Below are 21,225 nucleotides of genomic sequence, written 5' to 3' on the forward strand. Positions count from 1 at the left end.
TTATTTTAGATTTCTGTTTCCTGTGCATGCTGAGAGACAGGCAGAATTAACCAGAAAATAGCTCTGAGGCCTGACGCCGTTCCCACTCTCCTCCCATGTCTCCTGCCACTTTGTAAGGTTCACAAAGGGAGCAGGGCAGGATGTGGAGGGTATGTATTGTGGTCACAGGGGACTTTGTTTTCTGCTCTATAGCCTTTTCTTTTTTAATTAAAAAATTTTTTAAAAATTTTTATTGAATATAGTTGATTTACAATGTTGTGTTATTTTCTGCTGTACAACAAAGTGAATTGGTTACACATATACATATATCCACTCTTTTTTAGATTCTTTTTCCACATAGGCCATTACAGAGTATTGAGTAAACTTCTCTGTGCTTTACAGTAGGTCTTTATTAGTTATCTATTTTGTATATTATGATATGTATATGTCAGTCCCTGTCTTCCTAATTTATCCCTCCTCCCTTACCCCTTGGTAACCATATGTTTATTTTCTAAATCTGTAACTCTTTCTCTCTTGTGAAAATGAAGTCACTCAGTCGTGTCCGACTCTTTGCGATCCCGTGGACTGTAGTCTACTAGGCTTCTCCAGCCATGGGATTTTCCAGGCAAGAATACTGGAGTGGGTTACCATTTCCTTCTCCAAGAGATCTTCCCAACCCAGTGATTGAACCCAGGTCTCCCACATCGCAGGCAGACGCTTTACCGTCTGAGCCACCAGGGAAGTCCTTCTCTCACTTTTGTAGAGAAGTTCATTTTTATGCTTTTTTAGATTACACATATAAGTGATATCATGTGGTATTTGTCTTTGACTTACTTCACCCAGTATGACAATCTCTAGGTCCATCTATGTTGCTGTAAATGTAGCCTTTATATAGATATTTTCCTTAGGGTTGGAAAAGAAGGCATGATTGACAGTAAAATTTTTATCAAGAGAGTGAGTGAAGGCGATAAAGACAACTATACTAGAAAGTAGAGATAACAAGAAAGACACAAAGAGAAGAATTTAATTGAGCAAATAAAATGGATGGGAAACCTTTAAAAATGAGAGATTTGAAGGTGAGTCATTTTTCCAAGTGGTTTTTTAAAAGACAATTTAAGATGATGATGTGATTTTGAAAGATGACATAGTGTTAATCTGTGTATTGTTACCATTTTGTGTTCAAGTGCGTGCAGCATTCTCTTGGGTTTCTGTGCCATGATTGATCAAACTTTTCAGTTTCTATTGGATTTCTACATTTTCCTCAGTGTTTGTTATACACCTGAAGCTGTGGTAGAGCTCTTCCTATAGAAAACTTTTGTTTCTAATATCTCCAGCATCGTTTTGACAGTGATAGGTGTTGTTGCCTTTTGAATGAATCCTACCAATCTGAAATGCTAATAGCAATGTGACACTGTGAACATATCTTGGAAATTATTCGATTTTTGCTGTTTGTTCATTTAAAAATTGTTAACAATACTCTAGAACGGTAGATTCTGTCTCATCTAAAATACCAAATTAAGAAGAAAATTTTTATAAGAAGATTATACCCTAAGATCCTCTATTTTCTTAGGGCTCTTGGGAAACAGCTTCAGGTTGTTTAGAATCAAGTATCAGGAATGGAGAATCTTCTCATTTTGCCCCGAGGATTTTCAAGGTCAGAAACATTGTATCCTGATTTGGGTAAGGGCAAAATGCCTGAGTTTCTCCAAGACCTGGCATTGATGGACAGTGCCAGGTTAGGCACTGACCAGGCACTGGGTCAGGGCATTCCTGTAAGTTCAGTGGGTATTATTTGTTTTTAAACACAAAACTTACCAGAATATAAGTAAAAATGGAAGAGTAACGGAGTCCAGGGAAAGAAGAGTAAGTTTTTGAGCATAGTCATGAGATCACTCGGAGAAGGCAATGGCAACCCACTCCAGTATTCTTGCCTGGAAAATCCCATGGACAGAGGAGCTGCAGGCTGCAGTCCATGGGGTCGCTGAGAGTCGGACATGACTGAGCGACTTCACTTTCAATTTTCACTTTCATGCATTGGAAAAGGAAATGGCAACCCACTCCAGTGTTCTTGCCTAGAGAATCCCAGGGACGGGGGAGCCTGGTGGGCTGGTGTCTATGGGGTTGAACAGAGTTGGACACGACTGAAGCGACTTAGCAGCAGCAGCATGAGATCCCTGAAAGTTCTGGAATGCCAGAATGAAATGGGACATTTTTATAAATTTGTAGTGGGGCGAATGGAGGAGAGTGAAAGGGGAGACATGGCAGCCAGGTGGATTTTTATCTATTGGTGAGAGTGTGGGAAACAGGATGAGTTGGTTGGCGGTCTTGGTCTCAGACAAACTTATTCATGTTTGTCTGAGCTGTGAGAGGATTATTAAACCATTTAATTTTTTTTTAAGTAAGCTCTTATATTCTTCCATATTTTAATGCATGTATGTATGTCTACACATTCACCCATACACCATGACCAGTGAAACTGCCTGCTAATTGCAAATTTTTACCAACTTTATTGAGATAAAATATACGTACCATACAATTCACTCATTTAAGTGACAATCAGTGGTTTTTAGTATGTTTCCAGAATTATACCACCATCACCACAATTTTAGAGCAGTTTCATCACCCTCCAAGAGGAACCTCATCCCCATTAAGCCATCACTCTCCATTTCCTCCCAACTCTCCTGGCAGTCACTGATCTACTCTCTGTCTTTGTGGATTTGCCTTGTCTGGACGTTTCATATATATGGGATCATATAATATGTGGTCTTCTGTAACTTGGCTTCTTTTACTTAGCATACTGGCTGCAAGGTTCACCCATTTTGTATTGTGTTTCAGTACTGTATTCCTTTTTATTTCCATAATATTCCATTTTATGGATTTGCATTTAATTTCTTTTATTAGTTGATGGACATTTGGGTTGTTTCTAATTGCAGCTCTAACAAGGAAAAAAATTACTGACTTTTGCTTGCAAATGTTGGAAGCTTAGTTCTAGAGACTGAATATAAGGATTTGCTTGGCTGACCTTGAAAAAGCAGTCAGTGTCTGTTACTCCTGTCTCAAGTATGAATAAGTCTTTCTTTTCATTTGCCCTGTTAGTTTGTCAGTCTAAGATTTTTAAGTTTGAAAGATTGAGTCTGTTCCTTATGTATAACCTACAAACTAAAGTTAAGGGGAAAAGTGTGAGTGAAGTGGTATTTGGTTTGATACCAGGGCAGGCCACTGGGCAGCTGGGTCCAGAGGAGATTGTTAAGGAGGAAGTGAGCAAGGGAAGCCCCGGTGGTGCAGCCGCAAAGGACCGGCTTCAAGTCAGGATCTGCTGGCTGATTTGGGAGTCCATCTTTGAAGTCTGTTTCCATAGCTATAAAAAGCATATATAGATATCGTCTATCTCAGATCTTCTGGGAAGATGAAATAAGATAGTAGACGTAATAAGAGCCTTTGATAAATACATGGTTATTATTTCTAGTTTTATAAAGATCAAATCAATTGAATTTCCTTCAGTAATACTGGAAAACTTGAGCTTCTAGGACTGAATATTTCAGAAATGCTTTCATAGTCCCCAATTCCTTCATTCTAATTCTTAAGCTGTATCGTAAGAGTAAATTCCACAGTTTATCGTTTTTTCCCCTACTTCTGTTCTGAACTTTATATAAAGCTATAAGCTTGGGCTAATTAGTTCATTTGAAAATTCATTTAATTGGCCTCAACTGGGCACTCACCACCAAGCCACAGTCTTCTTTTTACTCCTTGTTGCATTTCCAACCCATTTGTCCATGTCTGTTTCCACACTTTGAGTGAATACCTTGTCTCTCAGCTCACCAAGGAGGTCATCTGACCTGTCTCCAGATCTTCCTTTCCATTTTAGGTTTTCTTTCTGACCTCTTCTTTCCTGTTAATTAAAGAGAAAGGTATAGTTCTTAAGACATTTCTAAAGGCATATTCTTTCTTAAGACAAATTCATCCACTTCCTCTAAGACATTCCTCCATCACTTGTTCCCTAAGTTTGCTCTCAGCTGTCTCCCTTTTTCTGAGCCCTTCTTATTTCTGTCTTCTCTTATTCTTCCCACAATGAAGAAAGTAATTTCGACTTCCTCCATTACGCCCAGATGCCTTTAGTGGAATCAAAGCATTTCAGAGATTAGTGGTCTTTGTCTGGTCCAATTTTTACTTTCCTTAATATTCAGACATCAGTTGGAAGGAAGATGGGGCACAACACTCAGTGACTTTGTTTGGATCTTTTCCAACTGTGAAATTATGTAATACTGTTATTTTTGACAAGCATAATAATCATTGGTACATATCTGTATTTTTTTTTTTACCACGTGTCCATTTCAGACCATGAATCAACCTTCTAGAATCAGACTTATTCCTTGTATATTGAAGTGTTCCTATCTTTATTTCTGTGATTTTTTGCAAAAATTTTCTCATTTTTTTCTTTTTATGAAAGTTTTATTGCTTTTGTTGTAAAGTACTAGGTTTTCCAAAGTACTTTTCATTTAGATGTTACGCATATTTATCATGAAAAATAGAAAATTTAGGCAAATAAAAAGTAAAATTCCATAATTTTTCAGCCAGAAATGACTTTTCATATTACCACCTTTGTATGTACTTCCTTCTTAAGATAGTGGTATAGATGCATATATAGATAGAGGAGCATTTTTAAAACAGAGGACCTTAGTATTTTATAATTTTTTATGCTTCTTTTTTTCTCTTTTTAAGAGACAAGTAATACTGTGTTAGGTTTAATGTGAGTGTAAATATATTGTGATTTGTTTTTTAATTCATACAGTAAAGCTGTTATACAGATTATAGATCTTACTATTATACTGTTGAATAAACTATCGCTTTTCTTTCTGTTGGAGCAGTATTTAAACTTAATATAATACGCTGGGCTGACAGATGAGAATAATCTTATTTTAAGTTCCAATAGATGTATCCATTCCACATAACTATTAGGATGTAGTTTGTTGCTAATTTGACTCTTAGCTCTTAAATAAATACTTCTCCTAGAGTTTGAATAATTAATATTATATTGATTCTTTCTTGCCAATATGAAGACAGAGGATAAATAAGTTGATAAGAATTTTAGATTTTTGTACTCCTCTTAGACAGTTTCCAGGAGCTTAAGAGACTTGTCCAAATTTCTGTAAATTAATTTGTTGTTCTTCTTAAAGAGAGTGGGCCCTTATTCCCTGAGTTTTGGCAAGCAAGCAGAGAAAACTACATTTTTATTGAGTGCTAGCTTAAAAGATGCTTTTGATTGTGACCCTAGAGATGAAGCTTTATCTTCATATAGAGATGAATAGTTCATGCTATTCTTTGGAAGAACCTTTAGATCATTATTTAAATTAAAAAAAGAAATTTGTGCACTTGAATTCTAGGCAGTGTAAATTAAAAAGAGACTTTTATTTAACTGGAAAAACTTGAATAAGGTCATAAATAATGTCATTTGTTATATCAGTATTCAGTTTCCTGATTTTAATAATTTTATTAAGATCATGTAAGTGCATATATTTGTTCTTAGGAGATGCACACTAAAGGGTTAAAGGGACATGATCGCTGAAACTTACTCTCAGTGCTTAAAAAAATAACTTACATGTATGTGGGTACACACGCACACTCACAGACACACATACACACAGAGTGAGAAAGCAAGTGTGGCAAAATGTTAGCAATTGGAAAATCTGGATGATTGGTCTGAGTCATTTTTTTTTTTTTGTTAAGTGTGAGATTTTAAAATTAAAAAAATTATTGAAAAGGCTCGCTGCCCATAGTCAAAAAAGTTTATTTATACCAGAAGATTTTCTAAAGGAAATTTGATTTATAGTTATGATTTATTGACTAAAGATAGTGGTAGCCAGGAGTCTACATGGGATGCCGAGTATGGTTTTTCCATTGCTGAGGCCATATTTATTTCAATCAGTCTGTTCAGGACCCACACAACATGGTTATCTCAGCTTTGGTGTGTAGGAGAGTGTGGACTAATGAAACAGGCATTGTGATTTCAGTATAAAAGAGTATCACAGAGACCAGCTAATTTTACTGCTTGATAACAGTAGCAGAGAAGAAGGCGACAGAGGATGAGATGGTTGGATGGCCTCACTGATTCAATGGACATGACCTTGGGCAAACTTCAGGAGAGAGTCAGGGACAGGGAGGTCTGGCATGCTGCAGGGTTACAAAGAGTCAGACGCGACTTAGCAGTTTAACAACAGCCACAATCGGTAACTTACATGAAGCTTCTTGCAGATGCCAAGTGTTGGTCATAAAAGAACCTGGGTCAGATAAGGTGTGGATGAATGTGTTTTAACTTTTCACAGTTCCTGGCCAAAACCATCACTTCTCTAGTGCTAAGTCAAAGCAGCATCTTTATGTAGAAGCCCAACACACATACAGGCACAGAACAGTGAAAACTTTGGCAAAAAGGCTTATTAATTTTCAACCATGCATTTGATATATTTTGGTACAACTTCTCCTCACTTTTCAGACATTTTCTGGAGAGCTATCTGTCCAAACTTCTTAAGAGGAAGAAAGCCAAAGCAAAACCCACAAATATGTGAAGAAATCTTGACTACCATTTGTTGGAAATTTTAAGGAGTAGTTCAGTTTCATCCTTTCTTAAATTGTATGTAAATTGGAGAATGATGGGGAAGTCCTAAGAGAAAAATGCCACTGTTGACACTCATCCAAGGAATGTAGAACGCTGGCACCATCTGCCTGTTGAGAAGACCATGCCGAACTTATTTTGCTTATTGAAAGGAACCGGAAACATGACCTGTAGCAGCAAAGTAGTCTCAGCCAGAGGGACTTGGCTGATTTGTGTGTTAAGATTACCGTTTTGGTTTGAGTCCTTTCTTTCAAGGCAGGTCTTGCTTGTTGTTGTTTAGTCACTAATTTGTGTCTGACTCTTTTGCATCCCCATGCACTGTAGCCCGCCAGGCTTCTCTGTTCAAGGGATTTCCCAGGCAAGAATACTGCAGTGGGTTGCTGTTTCCTTCTCCAGGAGATCTTCTAGACCAGGGATAGGACCCACATGTTGGCTGGTGGAGTCTGTACCACTGGGGCACCAGGGAGGCCCACAGGTCTCGGTTAGGATTGGGTAAACCTCACAGTTCAGGACTGGTGAGGAGAGCCAGGTGAGGGTTTTGAGGAGAGAGGCTCAAAGAGTTCTTGGGGGTATGTCCTTTGATACTTTCTATTGAAAAGCTGGTGGGTTTGGTAGGAAGTTTTTGGACTCAACAAAAAAGTTATTCATAACTTTTATCTTCGTATCCAAGAGTCTCTTGGGACAGTCAGGTTATGTTAATGAAATAGTAGATGGTAAAATCTTGTTCCTGTGGGCACTGTGGTTTCTACAGATGTTATGTGAGTGCTTGGAGAGTTCAGCATCACATCACTCAGTCCACAGGGAAACCCATTGTGGAGAAGTGGAAATGAAAGGTTGAAGGAGTCACATAGGTGGCTTAGGGTTATATACATGGTGGATGGCAGTACCAGGATTTGAACCTAGGTCCAGATGAGCTCAGAGCCCAAAGTCTCTTGATTGACAATAATTATGGCCAAGCCAGCTAGATCTTCACATTCTTGAAAGAGTATAAACTTGGAGTTCTTGAAATGGTTGGGCTGAAAAGCAGACAAGGATCTGAGTGGAAGTGGTTAATTTGGAAGGCGAAAGAACAACTGTAAGAAGTGGGAAAGTGAGACAGGAAAGGGAGGACAGCATTTAAGTGACGTGTTATCAAACCACATGTCGCTGTGAGCAACTGGGAACTGCTTTAAAACACTCTCCTGAGTTGTCCCACCCAAGGCAAGGGCCATGGATATTAGTTATTTGATTGGGGGGCTGCTCACTCCTGCTTCCAGCCTTTCATGCTGGTGACAGAGCAGGCTTTAGCACGGCAGGCAGAGGTGCTGACAGCTGACAGTTGGGGGTCAGGTCAAGCACATCAGGGGCCAAAGGCAAGCAGAAAGGGACGGAGTACCAGTGGGATCTGCCAAGACAGTGACTCCAGCTGAAGTTGGAGATGGTCTGGTGTTCCTTTGGCTTTGCTAATAAAGGTTATGCTGTGGATGTCTGCCTGTATCTCTAGCCTGAGAGATGCGTTAGTTGGTGGGGGAGACCCAGAGCTCATTGCCTCTCTGTGCCCATTTTGCCAAGCTCACTTGCCTGTTGCTTCCCAGAAGGGATGTGGGAAGGATGTCTGAACAAGTGGTAGACAAGCAGATGCCGGGGGAGGGTGGGACAGATTATCTAGAAAGCGCTGAGACAAATGGATTGATCCTCAAACTGATGGGAGAAAATGTGTTTATTGATGAGAAACAGTTTGCTTTTCCATCTTGTGTTAATAGATAATGAACTGAAATATGAAGTAATCTTTCATCAAACTGAAATTCACCAACATGTTAAATAAAAATCTCTGGGTCTCAGGCAGAAAAATCACAAGCCCAGAACCTGGAATTCTTTGTCAGGAATATTTCCTAATGGTCCTGGTTTGTCTCTCCTTGGCAGCAACTAGAGCATGCTGTGAATGGGCTGTGAGGTACATGTGGGCGTCCTCTCCCCGGTGTGGTGGCCTGAGCCTACTGGTCTTTTTGGGGAAGGTCTTTAGAAGACCCTCGTTAGTAGGTGACAGTCTTGTGTGCCTTTGAACCCTTTGTGGACATGAAGGGGAGAAAAAGCCAGCCTTCTATTTGGCACACTTAATGGTAATTATTTTTAAGTGTTTTTTACACAGAATTGCTTCTTCATACTTAAGAATTAGAAAATATTTTCATGTATATGTCTCTGAACTGCTTAATTTGCATGGATGTGTGAACCTTAACTTAACCTTAATTTGCACGGATGTTTCTCTAATATATCTTTGTGGAAATTTCTCCCTGACTTATTTCAGAAGACTTTTGTCTAATCCTAACCATCTGTAGCTTAGTGTAAAAAAAAAAAAAAAAAAAATATATATATATATATATATATAATGTGCCCTTGTTTTAAAATGGGTGACAAATGGAATTCAGGTTTCTCACTATTGGAGGGGAGATTTCAGGCAAAGCTAAAACTATTCATGTGATACTGGATTAAAATTAGAGGCCTTAAAATTCCTGTTCGGCTTAACATAGATTCAGATGGATACTTACAGAAATACTTACAGATCCCTGTGGCTAAGGGAGCTAGTTTACATATATGTTTCCTTTCTCTGTGAGCTGCCAGAGCCCAGAAGCAAGGTGGCACAGTTTCACATGCCCTGATCTTGGTTTCTAGTAACATTCTCCAGTAGAAGGAACCAATGCTTCTTGGAGAAATGGTTGAACCAGGGCTGGGGCAGGGAGCTAGGAAGTGCTAGAAGGAGAGAGACAGAAAGCAGGAAGAAAAGTGGGGTGGGGCGGGGAGAGGAATGAAAGGAAAAAGGAGGGGAGGAGAAGAGAAAACAAGAATCTAACACACATCCCTCAGCAGGAGATCAACGTCAACATCTACAGCAGTGTTATGATGAGGGCATGTGTTCTCTTAGTGGAATGCCCTGGGAATGACACATTACCTCGGTGCTCTTTTCTCCCAAAATTCAATGACCTCAGTCAAATTGTGAGGAAAAAAAATCAGATAAACTCCAGTTGAGAGTCATTGTGCAAAATAATCTGACCACCAGCACAACTCAAAACTGTCAAGGTCACCACAAACAAGGAAAGTCTGAGAGATTGTCACCATCTGGAGGCGCCTAAGGAGACATGACCACTAAATGTAACGCGGTGTCCTGATTGGAATCCTGGCACAGGAGAGGTTAAAGAAGTAAAATGAAGCATGAAAGATTTCTGTTTTCCTTCCTGTTGTCTTACTTGTTTTACCAGCTTTGCTTTCTTGTACTAATATTTTTACTTTATAGAGTGATTTCACCTCAGATGATGTAGCCTACCCAGCCTTTACATTTCATCAGAAGAGAAAACATGGATGATTTGCAATAGGCCTCATCTTCTTCAGTTACCATTTTTTATTAGTGAATATATACTTGTACAAGTGATTTGAATAGTGATCCTCCCAGAACAATGTGAAAGTACAGGTAGTTTTTATCTTTTCTCCAGTTCTCACTGGCAAAGGATATTTGCTGTTACATAATGAGGATTTCTTCTACTCTCAGACACTTCATGTTGACACCTTTGGGTTTTTTTTTTTTTTAATCATGCATATTCATTGGATGATCTGATGGACTTCTTTGTAGTAGCCTTTCACATTTTTGTTTTATAATACATTTCATGTGTTTTCAGCATTCTGAGTCAGTCCTAGGTGGCAAATATTCTTCTCTGTTTTCACCAGATTCATGAGCTGCCATGATATAAAGGTCTCTGTAAAACGACTTTGTGCCTTCAGTTTTCTGTCTGAGGAGAGAGTTCTGCAATTCCCCAATGGATGATAACTTGTGTATCTAAACTGCTTGTAGGAATCGGTAGTTCCTTCCAGGTTCCACACTTACCACATGATGCATCCATTGTCATAGCTTATACAGTATCTGATTATCACCCAGGGTTTGGTATGATGACTGTAATGCTGAGTTTGAGTTGGCATGATGCAGTAATACTTGCAGTTTGCTTAAGGTTGATGTTTTTTAAAGTATGTTTCCCTTTTTAGTTTTTTAGACATTTTCTAAAGTATAGAGGAATTCTTGTCTCATATGCTTCTGTGTGTGACTTGATTCATAAAACTCCAGTATAATCTTGACCTGTTCAGAATTTAGTTCTTCATTTAAAAAAAAAAAGGAGTAGATAAGAATGTATTTTTCAGAATGCTTGGTGCAGAGTTAGTATGAGGCCTTCAAGGAACTACCATTTCCTTCTAAATGTTAGATGTGCAATCAGTAATTACTTTGGATCAGCATTCCAAGACCCACCAAATGTAGGCAGCCAGTTAGGAGCTTTCTCTAGTTTAAAACAAAATGTCATAATCAGAGTCCTTTGGCCTTGTTGTGGTGAATGAAATTGGATGGACTAGAAATGATGTGTAATGTTCACATCAAGTTATTGGAATTTTGTTTTTCAGTGAATTGATCAAGTTTACAATTTGTTATAGTCGAAAGTTAAAGTCAGAGTGTTTTTCCTGCTTTCTTATTTTATACCATCTATGCCTTTAAATCAGCAGAACAGATGTTTTGGGATCTCTCTGGAGACCTTTGGAACCTGGGAAAAAGGCACGTTAGGATAAAATACAAACATTTTCAATTTCAAAGGTACATTGAGAAATCACTCAATATAGTAGCTTCATATCACAGGTAAGGAAATGGAGGCCTGGAGAGGTGATGTGACTTATCTCAAGTCATTCACTGAATAGAGGTGAAGTCAGTAATTCTCAGTCCAGGTTTTTGCCCATTACAGCATGAGTTGCATCAGAATTTTTATCTTGGGCACCGTTGGTTCCTTCGTTAGTAAAATAGCACTTTAAGGGAATTATTTAAAATGTGAGTTAGACACAGAATGGCCATATGTTCTGGTTTCTCTGAGAGCAGCTGATTTCCACTTCTTGTCTTGCTATCTATTAGAAGTATTCTCTACCACTCTCCCAGGTGACTGGGTTATGGTGGGTTATATAGTGGCCCCGTTAGAAGGACATGCAATGTTAATTTGCACTTCTTCCCCTGTTCTCTTTACTCCCACACAAATAGTCACATTCTAGAACATGGGTACATATTAAATTGCTGCTTTTGCTTACTCCTATTGATTTTACCACATAAGTAGTACACATTGTTCTTGTATCTCAGAAAGAGTCAGGCCTTAAAATATGATGGGCCTCAAATACAGAGGCTTGTTATTTGTTTTAGATAATTCTGCAGAATTCAGTTGTAGAAGCCTTAAGATTTCATTAATATGTGCTTCTTAGTATGCTTCCCTTGCCCTGGTAAGCACGTTTTGTTAGAGCTATTTACATCTTGTTATTGGAGTATGGATAATAATACAATAAAAAAATTAAAAGTATGTATCAACATTAAAGTTTGGAGTAAATATAGTTGCGGGGATAATTCTCATACACTATATCATTTGGTCTGATATCTCATTTTTGTGGGAACTGAGACACAGGGCAATTCAGTGTCCACTGCCTGAAACCCTGTGGTATAAAGTTCTCCTCCCCCCTGAGCAGATTGTAAGACTAGAGTTTTACGGCCTGAACTTTGACTTGGTACTGCATTTCTATGATTTGGTGGTTGGTATTGACCAGACACCCCATGTTTGCACAGTTGAACATGGGTCTTCAGGATGGGCAGCCAGGTAGATGATGTAGAGGTTGGCCTGGCCGTGCGGAGGATATGCTGCTTCCATCATGAGCTTCACACTCCGCCTCTTACTAGCAAAGAAACTTGTAATCAAATGAATGCTTCTTAAGTGCAGAGGAAATTTTCGTCTTTGAGATATTGTCTTGTAATTTGTTTCTCCTTACAAGACTGAGTATTGTAACCTGTTACTATATGATCTCTTTGTCTTCTAGTACTGGGGTTTTGTTTATGTTGGTGCTTTATGCTGCTAATAGTTGAGTCAGAACAAAATGAAGCATCATGATTTTGGCCCTGTGCTCCTTAACTTCAGATTTTGACTCTGTATCTAGTTGTAGCTGTGGATATTTTGCTAATTAAAAAATGTTTTTCCTTACATTAGACTCACGGTTGATGTCTTCATTTTTCTTTTTCTTTTTTTCCCTTAAGTTAAACACAGGCACACATGTTTGATTATATTTTGAAATTGAATTTTTTTCCATAGGGCCAAGAGGACTCCAATGTTTAGAATTAACCTAATTTCTGTTCCTTGAAAAAAAAATATGTGGTACTTTTCTTTACTTTCTATGAGAATTTAAAGTGATTGACCTAAAAAGGTATGATTCTCTCTTTAATACTACATTTCCTAACCCTTTTCTTGCCACATAAGAGAAGATGCTATCTGTTGTCACACACTTTTATCAGCAAGATGATTGATGCTGGAGGCCAGAGGCGCTGCCATGGGCTTAAAAGTTGTTTTGGCTATTCCAGGTCCTTTTGCATCTCTCTATAAACTTTAAAATCAACTTAGCAGTTGCTAGAAAAGAAAGAAAAATTCTGCTGGAATTTTGATTGAGGTTAAATTCAATCTAAAATTATTGTGGGGACCAACTTGGTTTATTAGTATTGATCTGATACAATGTGGTCTGGTTTCTGTGGTTTAAAAGAATGACTCTAGATGCTGTGAAGAGCGGACGGGTATTAGAGGTGAAACAAGTGGCAGCAGGGAGACCAGTTAGGCTTTTGTCCAGTCCTTTCCAAGGTTCATGGTAGAGTGGGTTGGTACAATCATAGTCAAATTAGAAATAGATGGGATTGGGCCTATATTTTGGAGATTGGATGGACAGAATGTGTAGGTGGTTTAAGACAGGAAAAGCTCAGCCTTGAGAATGAATGCTATATTTTGGCTTTGGCAGCTGGGTGGATGGTGGTACTTACTAAGTAAGATGGGAAATTTGAGAAAGGGTAGGAGAAAGTTTGTCCAGAGGTTGGGGTGGAGGGAGTGTTGGTAATCAGGGGTTTTGTTTTGGGCCTGTGAGATAACCAAGTAGAGATAAACAAGGAGGTGGAGGTAAGGGGAAAAATCAGGGTTCGAGATACACATAAAGGCGTAGTATTGGCTGAGAGCCAGTAGTGCGGGTGTGCAAAAAAAGAAAAAGGAACTTCAGACTGAACCCTCTCTCACTCTGACTTAGAAAGTAGAAATGTTTAGAAAAGACTGAGCAAAGGAGATTCAGGGAGAAAAGACTAGTGGGGGATGAAAAGAACTAGGACATGGTGATGCCATGGAAGCTGACTGAAGAAAACAGATGAGAAGTCAAATAAGACAAAACTGGAGCAGGGACTGTGGGCTTGGGCAGCATGAAGGTCTTGGCAGTGGCCTTGAGTGAAAGGTACCCTGGAAGCCTGACTCATGTACATTGAGGGGAATCTTGGGGATGACTACTGCCAGCTCTCAGGAACTTCTGCTGTGCAGCTTGGTGGAGATTAAGCTTGGATGTGGAGGAACCACAGAGGAGTCAATGGGAATGTGTGGCTGAGAAGGGGACAGTGATGAGGAGTGGGAGCCAGTTGCCTGAGTAAAGTCCTGAGGGTGCATGAGGTGTGAGCAAGTGGAAGGGTTGGCCTTTGTTAGGAGCAGGGTTGATTCACCCATAGAAACAGCAAGGAAGACAGGATAGGTTCAGATGCAGGTGCAGCAAGTTCCTGCCAGATTGCTTTTATCTGTCCCCCTTCCCTTTTTTACATTTTTGGCTGCACTGCATGGCTTCTATCTCAGTTCCTCAGCAAAGTGTTGAACCCCAGCTTTGGCAGTGAAAGCCCAGAGTCCTAACCACTAGGCCGCCGGGGAACTCCCCTGCTTTCATCGTCTTAATATGGTTGAGGCACCTCCACCAGCTGAGAGTGCGGGTGGGCTGGCAGGTGGGCAGTTTGAGGTGTGAGTCTTTGAGAGTGGGAAACAGGACATTTCGATCCTAAGTTTTGTGGCATCACCTGATAGTGAGGATTGCTCATAGAGTAGATGCTTGCTCTGGAATTCTTATTCATTAACTAAGAAAAACGTCAAACATGTGTAACTTTCAAAGATTAACTTAGAAATGTTTTTGACAATGAAAGAAGTCATGCTAATATATTTTCTTCTCGTGTAGAAGTTTAGTAGAAGCTTTTAAAAAACATACAAGATTTTTATATTCTTTTTGAGCACCTAGAGACTGAGAAGGAAAGGACCACAAACTCAAAAAAGAAGAATGGGCAACAGTCTTGAACAGACAGTTTCCCCAAAGAATAATGCAAATTATATTCATTTCTTACCTGTTACGTTGGCAAACATCTTTTTTTAAATTTATTTTTAATTGAAGGATAATTAGTTGACAGAATCGTGTTTCTGCCATACATTGACATGAATCAGCCATAGGTATACACATGTCCCCTCCGTCTGGCTCCTCCCTCCCACCTCCCCCTCCTTCCCACGCCTCTAGGTTGTTGCAGAGCCCTGGTTAGAGTTCCATGAGTCATGCAGCAAATTCCCGTTGGCTGTCTGTTTCACATATGGTGGTGTGTGTGTCTCCATGCTGCTTTCTCCATTTGTCCCACGCTCCTTCCTCGCACTGCTTGTGTCCGTATGTCTGTTCTCCATGTCTGCGTCTCCATTGCTGCCCTGCAGACAGGTTCATCAGAACCATCTTTCTAGATTCTATGTATATATACCACAGCTTCTTTATCCATTCATCTGTTGATGGGCATCTAAGTTGTTTCCATGTCCTAGCTATTGTAAATAGTGCTGCACTGAACATTGGGGTACATGTATCTTTTTCAATTTTGGTTTCCTCAAAGTATATGCCTAGTAGTGGGATTGTTGGGTCATATAGTAGTTTCATTCCTAGTTTTTTAAGGAATCTCCATACTGTCTTCCATAGTGAAAGTGAAAGTGAAGTCGCTCAGTCGTGTCCGACTCTTTGCCACCCCGTGGACTGAAGCCTACCAGGCTCCTCCGTCCATGGGATTCTCCAGGCAAGAATACTGGAGTGGGTTGCCATTAGGTTTCCCTTTTCTCCACACCCTTTCCAGCATTTGTTGTTATTATGGATTCTTTGATGATGGCCATTCTGACCAGTGTGAGGTGGTATCTCATTGTAGGTTGATTTGCACTTCTCTGATAATGAATGATGTTGAACATCTTTTCTTGTGTTTAATAGCCATCTGTATGTCTTCTTTCAAGAAATGTCTGCTTGTATCTTTTGCCCACTTTTTGATTGGGTTGTTTGTTTTTCTGGGATTGTGTTGTAAGGTTGGCAGACAAGTTAACATTTGCTGATAACAGACTGCAGTAAGGCTATGGGGAAACGCACATTCTCACTTATTACTGGCTGAAATGCTGCACAATACAGTCCCTAAGGAGGGGAAGCGGGGGAGATCAACCAGAGGTCCTGTTGTTTGGCCTGCTGCACAGCATTCTCATGAATTTGCCCTGTGGGTATACTTGCAGCGTACAAATGACTAGTCATTGTTTATCATAACAGAAGGCTGGAAATCCCTTTGAGTATTCATCATTGGGGCTGATTGATTTAACTCCAGTACGTCCACACAATAAGATCCTATGTGATAGTTCTAAAAGGAAAATCTCTGCATGCTGACGTGGAGAGATTTCCAGGGTATGTTTGTAAGTGAAAAGACCAGAATTCAGAATGGCATAGATAGCATTCTGTTTCTTTTCTAAAAGGAGAGAAACTGGATATACTTATGTTTGTTAGGTTTTGCATAAAGAAACATCCGAAGAAAAAACAAACAAACTATTAAGTGATTATTTGTTGGAAATAGAGGGGAACAGATTGGCAGGGACAGAGACCTCTCTGTGAGACCTCTCAGTGTACATATTCTTATGTCATTTTGATTTTGAAACATGCAAAGATTATTAATCTACTTTAGTAAATAAAAAAAAGAAAGAGTAAGTACTTTAAAGTTTTGGAAATCATTGTCTTTATTAGTGTCATTATTATAAACTGTGCAGGCAGTAAGGTAAGACAAATATAGTAATGGAATTTTGTAATTTAGAAGGCATTGGGATTATTAGGAAAACTGTTGAATAGATTCTGTTCAAATTAAGAGAAAACAGTATCTAAGGAAAACATTGTCAAAGTAACTGATCCTAAGTAGTATCTTACTATAACTCAGTGATAGCTTTGCTATTAAAAAAGATCTTTTTAATTGCTTTGGAAGGTTAACACATTTGGTTTTTAACTGTAATAATGTGTTGTAGAATGAATTTAATGTTGCCACAAAATATGCATTTTTATTGCTACAAAATATACTTTTTCCACTAATATGCATTACTGTTTTATATTTTATTACAGCGTTCCCCCTGGGGCTCCCTCCGCCCCCACCCTGGGCACATTTCTGAACTTCAGAATACCCCAGAAAGTTAAATGGTTCATCTTGTTCCAGGTGGTGAATTTTGATTGTTGAAAATTTCTAGGGAAAATGTGGGAACCTGGAATCATTTTCCCGTACCTTTTGCTTTTTCAAAAGGACTTAAACTGAATGGTACATGAGACCTACAGTCCTTCAGGCATTGTTCTGGGGGCAGTGCTATCTTCTCCTCAGATACTATGACATCAAGTCCTTGAAATTTACATGTGTGCATCTTCTTTGTTCATCAGCTCAGTCATGGCTTTGTTCCTTTAGCAGGATGCCTGGCACATAGTAGATTATTGAATCATTGTCCCTGGGGTTCAGTTTCTTTGTTGATAAAATGGAATGATAGTATTGGTGCCTGCCATTCTCCCTAGGTGATTCTGAAAAGCAAATGAGGTGATTAAAGGTTGTAAAGTCTTTGTAAATTGAACATAAATTTAGTTATGGTTTGGTTTCATCTCTTATTGAGGATTTTCCATGTATTTCGTGATAAATAAATTCTTTCTGGTATTCTCTTTTTCTTGTATCTGAATTTGAAGCTTTCTTCATTTTGTCTAGATCTAGTGGAGAGCATGAAAACATCCCTCTGTTCTCTTTAATTTTTCTGAGGCTTTGTCCACCTGTCAACTGGACATGAAACCTATGGTTCTAATATGAATTAAAGCTAATTATATAATCTAGTCATCACAGTGATTTGTAGAAGTAATAATGCTGCTGCTGCTACTGTTGCTAAGTCTCTTCAGTCGTGTCTGACTCTGTGTGACCCCATAGACGGCAGCCCTCCAGGCTCCCCCGTCCCTGGGATTCTCCAGGCAAGAACACTGGAGTGGGTTTACATTTCCTTCTCCAATGCATGAAAGTGAAAAGTGAAAGTGAAGTCGCTCAGTTGTGGCCGACTCCCATGGACTGCAGCCTATCAGGCTCCTGCGTCCGTGGTATTTTCCAGGCAAGAGTCCTGGAGTGGGGTGCCATTGCCTTCTCCGAATAGTTGCTAACAAAATAGTAATTTTTGGTTTTGTCACTCAGTGATTTTTTTTTTTTTACCTAGAATGTTTACTATTCTAATATTGTCAGCCAACTACTCAAATATTATACAGCACATAAGCTGTTGCTTACCCTACATAACAGATTATTTGAAAAGGGAGTTTGAGAAAGGATTCGTGGAGCTGGTAGCATTTATTTAAGTTCTGTTGTCTGGTAGGCTTTTATGGTCCTCCAGTGATTGGCCTTTAAAGAGGTTTTTGTTTTTGTTTTTGTTGGATGTACTCAACCATGCTCAAATTAATGCCACAATTATAAGCAGAGACTTGGAGGGGGAGGTGGGAATTGAGAGAGAGTGGCTATTAGATAATAGAAAAATTCCACTTGTAATTAATTTTTAATCCACAAGACTTTTATAGCAGATGTTTACATTTTATCTACCTCACAATACCCTTGTGTACCTGCCATGGTGGATAAACATCAAGTTTTGATGAATTTGCACCCTGATGTCATAGAAACAGTAGAAATCAAAGATTAAAACAGCACACGGTTATCTGGTCTCCTGGGGCAAATTGAAGCATGGTGCTGAGGCAGTTATTTAGGTAATTCAGACCCACATCTGGTTTATGAAAATGGACGCAGTATTTATTGAACACTTACTATGTGTCAAGCTGTATACTGAACATTCTGTGTATTATATGGATTAATCTTTACAGTATTCCTGTGAACTGTGTATGGGCTTCCTTGGTGGCTCAGTTGGTAAAGAATCTACCTGTAACGAAGGAGACTCGAGTTCAGTCCCTGGGTTGGGAAGATCCCCTGAAGAAGGGAATGGCAATCCACTCCAGTAGTCTTGCCTGGAGAGTTCCTTGGACAGAGGAGCCTGGTGGGCTGTAGTTCAAGGGATCGCAAAGACTTGAAACTATATGTGTTTTTGATCCTGACTTTAGAGACGAGGATGTTGAGGAAAGATTAAGTAGCTTGCCCAGGATTACATGCTAAGTGATAGAAATAGGACTGAAACCTTAACTTTGTCTAATACTTAAATCTGTGATTTTCTTCTTCTTTGTAGTATGACCAGTCGTAATATTGCCAGAGGTATTTGGTATGTCACTTTTCAGCTTTAGTGTAAAATCTTCATTAGTAGAATGAAATTTAAGATGCTTCAAGAAAAATAAGCAAAGAAATTATTTCCTTCACCTGGTAAGATGTTATGCCACTTCTTTTGATCAGAAAATGACAAGAATAAATTATAGGAAGACCAACTAGGACAAAGACCAACCACCAGCCAGCAAACAAAAAATAGCTAAGCTTACACTTTGTAAAGTTTGAGCTGAAAATGAAGTCTAAATGGTATGAAAAATTAAGTGTGGGTGTTTCAAATAGATCTATTAGGCTCTTCCCGAATAGGGGGTGGGATTCCATAAAATTCAGGATTCATATTTTTTGCCTGTGAATCTTTGTCTTGTGTATTAGTTTGTATAATCATATCCACTCTAGTCTTGTCTGGATGGTGACATCAGAGAACGTGATTTGAATATCCTTCCACAGCAAGCTGTAACTTTCAGATTCCAGACTCCACTCTTAAATCATGATCTGTTGGACTGTTTAAAATTCAAATTGTAGGGAATCTGAAATTTACTCTGAAAAAAGTTCTTGTCTGAGAATTAGGAACTATAGCCTATGTAGGCTTGTGCATGCCCTGACTCTGGGTGTACCAGAGTGAGTAGTTATTTTCTCTTATGGAGGATTGTTTAGATATCTTGAAAGTGTGTGAAAGGAATTTTTGATCTCCAAGCCATATTAAAATGACTAAGATTTTAAAGATACTAATTACTGCTGTCCACAAGGAGGAGATCTGAGAGTGGTCATTTTAGTAACACTGCCTGTTTTACCCAGTAGTCTCTTTGTAAAATCCTGTTTGTGAAACTTGGTGTTTAATTTCAGGAATGTGGCTTTTAAGTAGAATATAGTCAGTACATTACCTTAAGAGGCTTCCCAGGTGGCACAATGGTAAAGAATCCACCTGCCAATGCCAGGAGATGTGGGTTCAATCCCTGGGTCAGGAACATCCCCTGGAGTAGGAAATGGCAACCCATTCCAGTATTCTTGCCTGAAAAATTCCATGGACAGAGGAGCCTGGCCGGCTGTAGTATATGGGGTTGCAAAGAGTTGGACAGGAGTGAATGAATGAGCGTCCATGCACATGATCCTCAAAAGGGATGGACATTGCTGTCTGCTATTTTAGGTGTATTAGTCAGCACCAGCTCGCAGTTTCTTAGTAATGGTGACTTGAATTGGAACAGCAGATACAGCAAAATATGCTGAAACTTTGTTTTAGGTAAATGTCAGACCTCCCAAACTTTGTATCATTCAGTTTAGTGATTTGATTATCATCAGGTTAGTGACAAGCTGGAATAGAAGGAAAGGTATGAGAATTGAGGAATTCAAGGAGCCATGCATGATGTTGGTCGGTGGTCATGAAGTAGCAGAGGAAGAAGAGACTGTAGACCACTTCTCAGATGTGTGTTTTGTATGCCTCCTCCACCATCTGTTCTCATTGAGGTAGTGTAGCAGAAACCTGTTAGGTTTGTGTCATTAATACACTGCAGATATTTTCCTTCAATAAATCAGTTATTTGTGCTAGTGATTTGAAAGCGCAGAAGTAAATTGATCACAGACTAGTATGTTATTTGACAGGCTTGGCCATCCTGCTTGCTTAGCTGGAGTAGTGGGGATGCTCTGTAACCTTCCTGTTTAAAAAAAATTGTATGTGTCTACTGGGGAGAGGATGTCAGCAAGAAGCCGACTTGACTGTTTTTCTAGTGATGTGATACCTACAAGGACCCACAGCCGGATGACCACCCCTTTCCCCCATTTCCCCAGGCTCGTGAGTTCTCAGTAGGAGCAATTTTGCCACCTAGTGGGAGGGAATTGGTTGGGGGATAGTGCTGGATGACAGATGACAGTCAGGGGCACCCTGTGTGTAGCTCCTTGAGTGTCCTGAATTGGGGAAACCCCTTGAGTAAAATATTTGGTACAGAGCTATGTTTATTAACTGTTGCCCTTTTTATTTTTTTGTTCAGGAGTTGTAGGCAAACACTGCTTCAAAGCAGTTTGTCAGAAGTGGGTGAGAATGATTAATTGGTACTTTAAATCTTCATAATTTTTAAACTTTTGTTGTCTGTGAGAATATCACTAGAAATAAGACTGGCACTAACAGTTCCACACCTGTTGTGTCTTGCCTGAGAGAGAGTTATTCCTTTGTTTGAACCTTCTCTACCCTGGGGATTGTGATGACTATAATTTGTCTCATACAATGCTCATGACATTCTGTGTCTTGGATGTC

At 39.3% G+C, this 21,225-nt stretch overlaps 1 protein-coding gene across 3 annotated transcripts in view; it reads left to right on the forward strand.

Moving 5' to 3' along the window:
• Positions 1-21,225, forward strand: part of RAD18 (RAD18 E3 ubiquitin protein ligase) — a 104,687-nt gene that overhangs the window by 72,758 nt on the left and 10,704 nt on the right. The gene's annotated exons all lie outside the window — the stretch shown is intronic.

Source organism: Odocoileus virginianus, chromosome 26 (genome assembly GCF_023699985.2).
Source record: "Odocoileus virginianus isolate 20LAN1187 ecotype Illinois chromosome 26, Ovbor_1.2, whole genome shotgun sequence".
NCBI lineage: Eukaryota > Metazoa > Chordata > Mammalia > Artiodactyla > Cervidae > Odocoileus > Odocoileus virginianus.